Here is a 12,250-nt window from a genome sequence, read left to right as displayed (position 1 = left end):
GTAGTATCCTGAATTTCCAAGTACCTATTGAATGTCTTCAACCAAATATACCACAAACACCTCAATCAACATACAGCAGTCCACAAAGAAAGAGGAATAAGGGGCACCCTTCCCCTACACTACTTTTCCCACCATGACAGTTCATTTACAGACCCAGGACACTCACATCTTTCTCTATTCATTCTATTCCCTAAACCCCCACATCTTATCTGCCACCAAAGCAAGTGAAACCCTTACATTTTATTTGTTTCCATTGCCTGCTTCAGGCCCCAATCACCTCTCACTGGAAATAATGTGACTCCTTAAATAATCGCTCTGCCTTTTTCTCCTCTTGTCTTCATTTGGCTGTGGTAGTGAGAATAACATGGGCTTGGAATCAGGAAGACTTGAATTCCAATTCCAGTGCAGCCATTTATTAGTAGAGTGGCAATCACTAAATCTCTCTGAGCCTTAACTGCATTACCCATAAAATGGTATCTGTTCCACCTTATTCATGCTGGGGAAAGTTGGTGGTATGGTAGAGTAGAATATTATACTACAATCACTGAAATCTAAATGCATTACCAGAAATTGCCTTTGGACCAGAACCAGGAATCTGGCTACCCTAGCTGTAGTTTGGGTTCTTATTTGTAAAAAACGGAAGGTAACTCATGCCCAAACATTCATTCAAAATAATATAAAGTGAGTTGGATATTAAACCTAGAAAGCTGGTTGTATTCAAAATCCTCACCTCCACGTCTCCTCACCAACTTTTTAAGGAGCTAATGACATATAGAACACTTACCCACTTGTCCCTCAGCTGCAGCAAGGGCAGGACATTCCAGGGAAAACTGACTCACACCGAAGAACTTATTCTAAATGTATCTTAAAACTTCATTTATTTTATGATGCTCAATTGTTAAAAAAGTATTATACTTAGAATAGGATATTAACAGTTTCACGAGGTTCAGAGAAAATTTTGCCAGTGAACATAAATACTGGGAGCTTAATTCAGAGCTTTACCTAGTTGATTACCATAAAGACTAAAATAGGTTGTGAGGGTTATAAACTCAAAGAACATAAAAAAATTCTTGTTAAGTTTCTCAGTCTATAACAGTCCTAATGCTGACACATTCTTCAGTAAAGTGTTAAGACAAGAAACGATACATTCTTTAATAAATTAGCTTAGACATTCAGTCCCTTCAAGAGTACAATAAAACCAGAATATTCTATGTTTACTTTAATTTTTAGCAAGTAGCTGTAAAAGGACAAAAGAATCCTTCTAAGCAATGATTGGAATGTAAATATTTGCTGAAAGCAAAACTTGGGCACATTAATCTTTGTCTACACATATAACACACATAAAATACATGCATAAATATAAAAATTATAAAGTCACAGTTAATAAATGAATAAATAAATGATAAAACAATTATCACCATCACTTTGAGGCTTGGAATGAATTAATGGACCTCAGCATAATTATCAATGACTGCTAACATCATAAAAATAGAAACAAGTCGACCTAATGTGCACTCCCAGCCCTGCCCCTCCAAAAAAGAGAGACAGAGAAAGAGAGAGAGAAATTGAACCTCAATGTGACCAAGCCTCAAGGTCCAACTATCAATTTACAGGAAATACAGAAGACCAAAAACGCATTATATTACACATAGGGATGGGGGATGCAATTAGCAAAATCCATACTGTGCAACCTTAACAGTAATAATAACCTGGTTTCTTCAACAAATAAACTGCAAGGTGGAAACAAAAAGAGAGAGGGGAGGAAAGGCAAGAGATGGCGAGAGATTAAAAGAAAATACACCAAATCTTTAATAATAGTCCATAGGGCTTTCTTTCACTTATTTTAGATAATTCTAACACTACTTGAATCTTAGCTTTTCTATACAAACATTTCTCTCATAGACAACATCACAAAATAATTCCTGTCATTTGATATAATTCCCTTAATCATTTGTAACAAAGTATTTAAATGACTGACCCCTGATTAGCAATAAAAACTTATCTCTGTGTCTCCATGAACATATTTATTTATTTTTAAATAGATTTGATTGATTGATTGATTGGGAGGGGCGTGTGTGAGCAAGGGGAGGGGCAGGGAGAGGGACAAGCAGACTCTCCACTGTGCATGGAGTTCACAGTGTGAGCTCAACCGCCCACGACCTCAGACAAGGAGTGGAGCCAAAACCAAGACTTCAACACTCAAGCTACTGAGCCTGAGCCGCCCAGGCACCCCTCCATGAACATATTTAGAAAAATAACTGTCTAGAAATTATCAAGTCACAGGAAAATAGTGGATTTTGTTTTATTGAGTAGAGGGAGGTAGAGAGCAAGTAATTCAATAGTTTGGAAACCACTGTATTAGCACAAAATGTATTATGTATGGTAGCTTTTTCACATATTTATGTTTTGCTATGTTAAATTTAAAAGTACATTTACTCGGACAATTATAAATGTGCTAGCTGCATCTGTTTTTAACAATGGAGCTACATGTGGTGGCAATTGTATCAATTTTTCTTGTTCTTTATTTTTTGGCTAGTTTATAAAAATAAAAAAGTGAATATCATTTGGTTAAAAAGTGGGAAGAGGGGTGCCTGGGTAGCTCAGCTGGTTAAGCATCTGCCTTCGGCTCAGGTCGTGTTCCCAGGGTCCTGGGATCAAGCCCCCCTGTCCCCCAATCAGACTCCCTGCTCAGCAGGGAGCTTGCTTCTCCCTCTCCCTCTGTAGCTCCCTCCTGCTTGCGTGCACGCTCTCTCGCTGCCAAATGGATAAATTAAATCTTAAAAAAAAAAAGGCGGGCAGAGATATATTTTTTGAATTTTCTTTTCTTTTTTTTTTTAAAGATTTTATTTTTATTTTTCAACAGAGAGAGAGAGACAGCGAGAGAGGGAACACAAGCAGGGGGAGTGGGAGAGGGAGAAGCAGGCTTCCCGCGGAGCAGGGAGCCCGATGCGGGGCTCGATCCCAGGACCCTGGGATCATGACCTGAGCCGAAGGCAGACGCTTAACGACTGAGCCACCCAGGTGCCCCTGAATTTTATTTTCATTTACAAGGTAAAAGAGATGCATCAGATATTCATTATCAGGAAAATAACTGAGAAAGAAGAAAGCAGTTTTGTTTCCCCAGCATACTTTTATCCCATGAACCTCTGTATCCCAAGCTGCTATTTGTGGATTCTCACTTTACCAGTTTAGATATATCTACTACATGTTAAGTATCATAAAGAAAACAAAACAAAATTACCCAGATCCTGCCCTAAATCATACAAATTTAGTCCTACCTTTAATATATATATTTTTAAAATCATTTTACTAGACTTCAGATAATTAAAAATAGCTATAGTTTTAGATAAGCTTTTGCTTTATTTCCAGATTGTTTCTTTCAGGTGCTACCAAAATAGGGCAAAATATCTCAAAAGATGAGAAGAAAGTAAATTCGTTAAGATTTATACAAAGAATTCTACTTCACCATAATAAGAAACATGGCTCTTAAAAATATCAAATCGCATTCCTGGACCTACAGGAATCTGCAATATTCAAATCTATAATATTCAAAAAGTTACAGTATTATTAGCACATTCCCACCACCCCTTAAAATGAACAAACCAAGGGAAGTCTTACAGTATGAGTGAGATTTATATATAGTGCAGATTATTAAAGTATTAATATCTCCTTGATTTTATAAAAATGAACACAAACATACTTCATTTCTCAGAAAGTTTAGTTCATTTCTGATATTTAAGTAAGTGTCCTGATGATAAAAGTCTACTTCTAATAGCTGATTACAGTGATTACTGTAGCCTTGCAGAGCTGAGCAAATATACATCAAATATTTGGGTCTTTTATGATCATCAACTATAATTCTAGATATAAGAATTCTTTTGATTAAAGGACACTGTCATTTCATGACATCAGTTGTACTATACAGTTTCACTAATATTAAAAAAATACCTTATTCTTTTGTTCTTGATGAAAGTGGATATGGTCATAAGCAGCTCTCTCTGGCAATAACCTGGCAAAACCCATCAGAATGAACTTTTAAAGAACTCTGCAATCTAGTCAAAAACTTACACCAACCAGGGGCCAGCTTAATGAAGTATTGCTGTGAGAGACTGCTGTGATATTGTAAACTGCCCATCTACCACCCCTACTCCCGAGACTGGTGGTGTCAGTGGAGAGGGCAGCCTGTGTCCTAGTACAGCTGTAAATGAGAGGGAGCAAGATAGATTACTCTCACAGAATTGAGGATAAATTGTGTTTCATCCTGTCTGGTGGCTCCTTGAAGCACCAGAGCAATAGCCTGCCTTTGTTTCAGCAAACTTAGAGTACTCCCAGGCCTGGAGCAACTTGCCCGGTGACATTTGTTGAAAACACTTAAAGGCGAAAGTACTGGCCATGAGCCTGGGGCGAGGGTTAATAGTCAAGCTAGGCAATAAACAGACCGAGGAGCGTGGAAAGAAAGAGGCTAAGAAAGGAGATATGTGGGGTTAGTAAGGGCCTTAAAAGCTGCTACATATACCAGGGGAATTGAGAATACCACATGCATACTCAGGGTTAGACGCAAGCTCAGGAAGGGCCTGAGAAGACTCTAAACTTTCACTTCAGGCTCCGCATAAGCAGGAAGCAAAGACTAAGGCAGAGCAATCTGGCAAAGTGCTAAAGGAGTGTCCCAACGCAGAGCCAATTTGCAAAGACTTGGAGAGTCTTTTTCCTTTTCCCTTTCTTTTTTTCCTTTCCTTGGCTCCAGGCATTTAAGGAAATTGTCAAAAAACACTAGCTGACCAATAGGCTAATGTAACACAGACTTCAGTGGCCATTTCATGAGAAAGCATACAGACTTTATAAAACTACTTTAAAAAAGTCGCCAAACAATCCACAACAAGCAGCAATAATAAACCCCTAGAGGGGGGGGCGGGCGGGAGAATCTGATTTCCTTTTTGCCACTGTAATATTAAAAACATCCAGTTTGCCACAAAAAATTAAGAGTCATGCAAAGAAATAAGGAAGTACATACATCCCATTCACAGGAAAAAAAGAAATTAATAGAATTAGTTCCTGAATAAGCCCAGGTATTGGACTTAAACTATCTTAAATATATTCAAAGAGAAAAAAAAAGAAAGGCCAGTAACTAAAGAAAACAGGAGAACAATGCCTCATCAACTCAAGAAAATCAACAAGTAGAAATTGTATATATATACAAAATGAAACAAATTCTGGAAATGAAATGTTTAAGTGAAATGAAAAATTCACTAGAGAGGTTCAATAGCAGGCAGAAGAATCAAGTTAGGTAAACTGACAATATTAAATTAGATTAACTGAGAATTATGTTGGTGGATTGAGATTATCTAATCTGAGGAGCAGAAAGAGAAAATAATTTTTAAAAATGAACAGAGCCTTAAAAACTGATGGGACACCATCAAGCATACTAACATATGCATAATGGGAGTCCTAGAGGGAGATGAGAAGGAGAGAGGGGTAGAAAGAACATTTGAAGAAAGAACGGCCAAAACTTCCCAAATTTTGATAAAAGACTAGAAACTCAACAAACTCTAAGCAGGATAAACTCAGAGACTGGTGAACAAAGGAGACAAAGACTACATTCTAGTAGGAGGCATACAGTCAAAAATAAATGATAAACTAAGTAAAAAGGTGAACTAAGGAGAACAAGAAAAGTAAATCAAGTTAAGGGGTATTGGAAGAGACAGGGGAGGAAGGTTTACCAGCACTAACTAGGGTAGTCAGGGCAGGCTTCAATGATAACGTGCTATTTCAGCAAAGACAGGAAGACCATAAGGAAGCAAGTCAGGTGGCTAGGCAGGGCAAGAGCGTATTATATATTAGGTGGAGGAAACAGCTCATGCAAGAGCCCTGTGATAAAACAACACCAGGCATGTTTGAGGGGCAGCAAAGGCTAGTAGTGGTTTGAGTGCAGTGAAGAAGGGGAAGAACAGTTGAAACTATGGCCAGCCAGATCATAAAAGCTTTATAGGAACTTTATAGGCCAGGGGATTACTGGAACTTTGGCTTTTACTATGAGTGAAATAAGGGGCCACCGGAGGATTCTGAGCAAAGGAATGATATGATCTGCCTTGTTTAAAAAAGGTCATTTTGGCTGCTTTATTGAGAACAGAGGGCAAAGGTAGAAGAAAGAAGACTGGTTAAGAGGCTACCTAGAAATCCAGTCAAGATATAATGGTGATTAGGTAAGATAGTAGCAGGAGATGTGGGGGGGGAAATTTGGTATATATGGATTTGGTATATATACTGAAGGTAAAACCAACAAGATTTCCTGATGGATAAAATGTAGAATGTCAGATAAAGAGACTGGAAAGATGCAACTGCCTTTACCTGAGATAAAGAAACCAATACATAGAGCAGATCTGGAGGGAAAGAGCATAAATTCAGTTTTAGACAATCTGAGTTTGAGATGTTTAGACATCTAAGGGAAATACTGAGTAGGTGATTGAACATGAGTCTGGAGTCTGAAGGAAAAGTCTAGGCTAGAGAGTTTCAGGATATAGATGGTATTTAAAGCCATAAATGTATATAAGACACCAAGTACAGAGAGGGGAGAAAAGAGATCCAGAAATGAACCCCAAGAAGGCTGAAGATTAAGAGGTTGAGGAGATGAAACAGAACAAGGAGACTAAAAAGGAATAGTCAGCGAGGCCAGAGAGTATCCATTAGAGTGTGATCTAGTGGAAGCCAAGCTATTTTATGGAAGGGGAAATGATCAGCTGGGTCAACTGTTGCTGTGAAATAAGCAGAGCAGGTTACGTCACCTTATTACAAATGAAGAAATCAGGGCACCTGGGTGGCTCAGATGGTTAAGCGTCTGCCTTCGGCTCAGGTCATGATCCCGGGGTCCTGGGATCGAGTCCCACATCGGGCTCCCTGCTCCTTGGGAGCCGGCTTCTCTCTCTCTCTCTCTCTCTCTGTCTCTCATGAATAAATAAATTTAAAAAAATCTTAAAAAAAAAATGCAGAAATCAAAGCTCATAGAAAGGTCTCCTAACCCTTAGGTATTCTGCCTGTCTACTCTCGTGACCACGAATCATAGCCATTAGGCTGGAAATAGAGTTTTAGTTTTAGGGGCTTTCTTCAACAAGTTAATGGAAACTATGGATGAATGGAGGAAGACAATGAAGAGGGAGATGAAGTCAGTAGAGGACAGGAACCTGGGAGGTATCTGCATATTAAGCGGGCAGAATAAGAGTTAGAAAAGATTCTTTAAGAAAGACAGAACCAGGATGGGATGTCTCTGAAGGCAGGAAAAGATATAAGCTTTAAAAAGAAATGTTTAGCCAACAGTGCTGAATATTGCACACAATCTGTAACTGGTGTTAAAATGGACTTTCTAAGAGTTGTTTTAGTAGAATGTTGGAGAAAAAATCTGATTATAAGGATTATGAGAAGAGAAACAGGCAATTCTTTAAAGAAGTTTGATAATGAAGGAAAGAGACTCAAGGGATAACGAAATGTTTAGTTTTCATTAACTAGAAACCTGAGCATGTCTGCAAGAAAGAAGTTAGAACTGGGGCGCCTGGGTGGCTCAGTCATTAAGCGTCTGCCTTCGGCTCAGGTCATGATCCCAGGGTGCTGGGATGAAGCCCCACATCGGGCTCCCTGCTCAGCGGGAAGCCTGCTTCTCCCTCTCCCCCTGCTTGTGTTCCCTCTCTCACTGTGTCTCTCTCTGTCAAATAAATAAAATCTTAAAAAAAAAAAAAAAGAAGTTAGAACTGAGGAACTGAATATTCAAGGCATGGATTCTATGTGTGAAAAAGATACCTTATTCAGCAAAATTGCAAAGAATATAATAAAAGTTGGGATCAAGAACTTAAATAGAAGTTGTGGAAAAGAGTAATGTCAATGTGATCCCAAAGGTAGGATGGATGAAAAGAAAGACATTTTGAGAAGATAAAAGGTGATAGCACTTTCAGATTGGTCTAAATCTTTCATTAAAATAGAGGTAAAATCAGTCATCAGGGGAGAGTGAGTAGAGTCTAAGAAGAACAGATTAAATTTGGAAGAGCTATTTTTAGAATTTTAGCTCTTTCGCTGATATTGTCAAAGAAAATGAGTAAGAAAGGAATGAAAAAAAAAAAAAAGCCAAAAAATATTTGAGCTGAGCTGTGGGACCTGTTAAAGTGAGCTATACCATGTCTGTATTATAATGATCAATATACTTGCTTGTATCCACCCATGAGATAAATTACACAAGGGCAGAAAATGTTTATCTTGTTCATCACTATATTGCCACGAGCAAATGAACTCAATGAATACTTCACAAATAAATGAATATGTACTGGACACAATCCCTATATTGCCAAAAATTCCTTAATGGCTAGTGTTTCATAGATAATTATGACTGAGAGGCAAAAAGTGTTCTTGGTTGATATTTGTCTTCTTAGGCCTATAAATTAGACTGCCCTTTTAAGTCAAAGACAGAATCTGTCTAATAAATTAAAAAGGCATCAGGGACAAAATTCATTATTTTGGGAAAAATACATGAATTAAGTTTTTTGGTTATGGTCAGATTAGAGTCTGAGTCTGAACTTTAAGCTACTTTAGTAAGAATTTATCTGGAGTTCTTGGTAAATGAGATATTTCACACAAATGAAGTTTCCAGATATTTGAAATTTAATTCTACTAATATTAAGAATCATATTTTTATATATTTATCATTTTGGATGGCAATCTTTTTAAAAATGCATTTCATGCATTCCTGCCATCCAAAACAGAGCCAAATAAAAATTATTTACTCTTTTCTTAAATATGTGGAAGTCATCACTCTGGTATCAATTATTATACCACATAAAATTGTGAAGGCCTGGGTTATAGAAGAGCTACAAGCCTCTATTCTGAGTAAACCTACATGTCTATACTTTTTACTTCCTGTTTCTTCTGTGCACCCTGTTTGCTATTATCAAAGTGTTTGTCCACCTGTTAATTTGTTATCTGCTCTGGAGTAAACAGGGAAATGTGTTTGTTAAAACCGTCTCAAAGTGAATTTATCACTAAACATTCTTTTGTACTATTTAGATTTACCACCATGTGCAAATGGTATTTTTATTAAAGAGGGGAGAAAGACATGTTTCTGTGAGTGAGTGTAAAGAGATTTGGAGTGGGGACTTACAGGCTGCCTTCCATCTAACGTGCATGAGGTTTTTACAGCATAGTTTAGTTATTTGCAACTGAAAGACTTGTCTACTCTTTCATATATTTCTTATTATTTTGCTTTCTTTCTGATTCTCAGCTATGCTTTTTTAATTTTTTAAAAATTATTATTTTTTTTTAAAAGATTTTATTTATTTATTTGACAGAGAGAGAATGAGAGAGAGCACATGAGAGTGGGGAGGGTCAGAGGGAGAAGCAGACTCCCTGCCCAGCAGGGAGCCCGATGCGGGACTCTATCCCGGGACTCCAGGATCATGACCTGAGCTGAAGGCAGTCGCTTAACCAACTGAGCCACCCAGGCGCCCGAATTTTTTAAAAATTATTAACATATAATGTATTATTTGTTTCAGGGGTACATGTCTGTGATTCATCAGTCTTACACAATACACAGCGCTCACTATAGCACATACCCTCCCCAATGTCCACCACCCAGCCATAGCACAAAGTTGCCAAATAAGTAGTTTTAACTAGTTGTGTTCCTTAACCATTAAACTAATTTAAAAATAGAAAAACAAAAATAATCCAACCACTAGTTTTAACTACAAAAAAAAGTAAGTGAGGGGCGCCTGCATGGCTCAGTCGGTTAAGCGTCTGCCTGCAGCTCAGGTCATGATCTTGGGGTCCTGGGATCGAGCCCCGCATCGGGCTCCTTGTTAGCGGGAGCCTGCTTCTCACTCTCCCTCTGCCCCTCCCCCTTCTCATGCTCACTCGCTCTCTCTCTCTCAAATAAATAAAATCTTTAAAAAAAAAAAGTGAACGTGGCAGAGAGGGTTAGTATTGGCAAAGTTTATAACAGTAATAATGGTTGGCATTTTTATAATATATTCCATGAATATTTAATTTTTTTAAAAATCTATAAACACAAATCCATATATTCATTGAATATACTGGTACTACTTTCAATCTGACATTATTTGTTTTGCAGACTCCTATCTACCTGCGTAAGTACAGGTGCTAAATTGTGATTCACAACAAAGCAGTATTTCAGAATATTTCTATATTCCTGAAGAGAATCCTGGCACATTAAAATCCACTTGATTGCTCTTGAGTATTATATGTTTTCACCCGGGTGCCTGGGTGGCTCACTTGGTTAAGCGACTGCCTTCGGCTCAGGTCATGATCCTGGAGTCCCGGGATCGAGTCCCACGTCGGGCTCCCTGCTCAGCAGGGAGTCTGCTTCTCTCTCTGACCCTCCCCCCTCTCATGCTCTCTATCTCATTCTCTCTCTCAAATAAATAAAATCTTTAAAAAAAAATTTTTTTAAATTAAAAAAAAATTATATGTTTTCACCCAAAATTTACAGCAAATATTTTTTCTAAAATACTGAATTTTGAGTTAAAAATAAAAAGCAAATACTGAATGATATCTGAAGTGCTCAACAGAACTGAAATGAACCAAGTATTTTCCAGTAACTTTCACATAAGCTAAGGAATATAAATTTGAAACAGAAAAAGGGCACAAATGTTATTGCTGACCTAGAATTAAATACTTTAAAAATGGGTGATCTATGATGATCTTTTAAAAAGGAAACTTTGAGAATGCTGAAGTTCTAATGCTAAGCTAGTCTTACAGTCTAGAAAAAACTTAGATAGCATAGCTGTTAAATTTTTTACACCAATTTTCTGAAATAAGGCAGAAATATATATATATTTTTTTTTAAAGATTTTATTTATTTGAGAGAGAGAATGAGAGAGAGAGAGCACGAGAGGGGGGAGGGTCAGAGGGAGAAGCAGACTCCCTGCCGAGCAGGGAGCCCGATGCGGGACTCAATCCTAGGACTCCAGGATCATGACCTGAGCTGAAGGCAGTTGCTTAACCAACTGAGCCACCCAGGCGCCCCAGAAATATATTTTCATTACATACTGTATACTTTCTCCAATATATCTGTGGGGAAAAAAAAAAGAAAACTGCCAATGAACCAATCCCCCCAAAGCCATCTGTTTAAAAACGAGCAATGAAAGTTTCTGCTAAAACCTATGCATACACGTAGAATTCAGACCTTTCTGTGCTCTTCTATATAAGGTTGCAACCAGAGAGAATTAATTGTGTTCCACAGCAAACACATAAAAGCTGAGTAAGAATCCTGTTCTGAAATTAGAACTCTGGAAATCACTGTAAGGCTCACAGGGCACACTCTTCACAGAATGAAAGCTCTAGAATCTCTAGACTAGATCTTATTTTTTTTCAAATGGTAAAAACAGCTCAGTTGTAATCCAAAACAAAACTATCTTAAGATAAAATGACAGTTTATTTCAGTCCCTCAAATATCAAAGAGAGCTCTTCAGAATACAACATGAACAGGGTCATGAACTGGTTCAACATATTCAACTGGTGGTTTTATGAATTATAATGAATGCTGCTACTTTCTAAAAATGAATGTATCAAAGAGGAAATAACCTCCTTGGCATGCTTGCAGCCATACAACACATTTGTTTCATTGCTTTCAAGCACCAGTGCCGGAGGCTCTGAGTAAGTCAATGGGAGGACTTCAGTCAGAGCAGCAAGCAGGTCTACCGAGCAGATCAGATGACATGCTTGGGAGATTAACAAGAAAAGGTAAGTATTTTACAAATAAATATAGAATTAATCTAAAGATTTTTTTCCTTTCTTCAAAAAAACTGCTACCATATCTTTCATTTCTATTCAGTGGCTTAAAAACCAAAATGAAAATTTTACCATTACAAGAGAGGTATTTAATGAAGGATTTACAGATTTTATTTATTTGAGAGGGAGAGAGACAGAGCGCACAAGTGGGGAGGAGAGGGAGAAGCAGGCTCCCTGCTGAGCAGGGGGCCCTGACTCAGGGCTCAATCCCTTTGACCTGAGCCGAAGGCAGACGCTTAACCATCTGAGCCACCCAGGCGCCCCAGGATTTACAGATTTTATGAATAAATGGTTTAACCTTCCTCTTAGCTTATCCTCCTTCCCGAGGAAAATGGGGAGGTTAAGGAAAAAAATGACTACTTAAAACAAAAAGAGAACTGTTTCAAATTTGGCATAAAATGATGAATTTGGAAAATATTTCTGGCAGTAATAGGCTTTCTGTGAAAGATGACATTATTAAAAACAATTATTT

At 37.8% G+C, this 12,250-nt stretch overlaps 1 protein-coding gene across 1 annotated transcript in view; it reads right to left on the bottom strand.

Moving 5' to 3' along the window:
* Window positions 1-12,250, bottom strand: part of PSMD1 (proteasome 26S subunit, non-ATPase 1) — a 91,730-nt gene that overhangs the window by 28,659 nt on the left and 50,821 nt on the right. The window lies entirely within an intron of this gene.

This window comes from Neomonachus schauinslandi, chromosome 3 (genome assembly GCF_002201575.2).
Source record: "Neomonachus schauinslandi chromosome 3, ASM220157v2, whole genome shotgun sequence".
Taxonomy (NCBI): Eukaryota; Metazoa; Chordata; class Mammalia; order Carnivora; family Phocidae; genus Neomonachus; species Neomonachus schauinslandi.
Note: the sequence above shows the minus strand (reverse complement) of the source record. Positions and strands in the feature narration are given on the sequence as shown.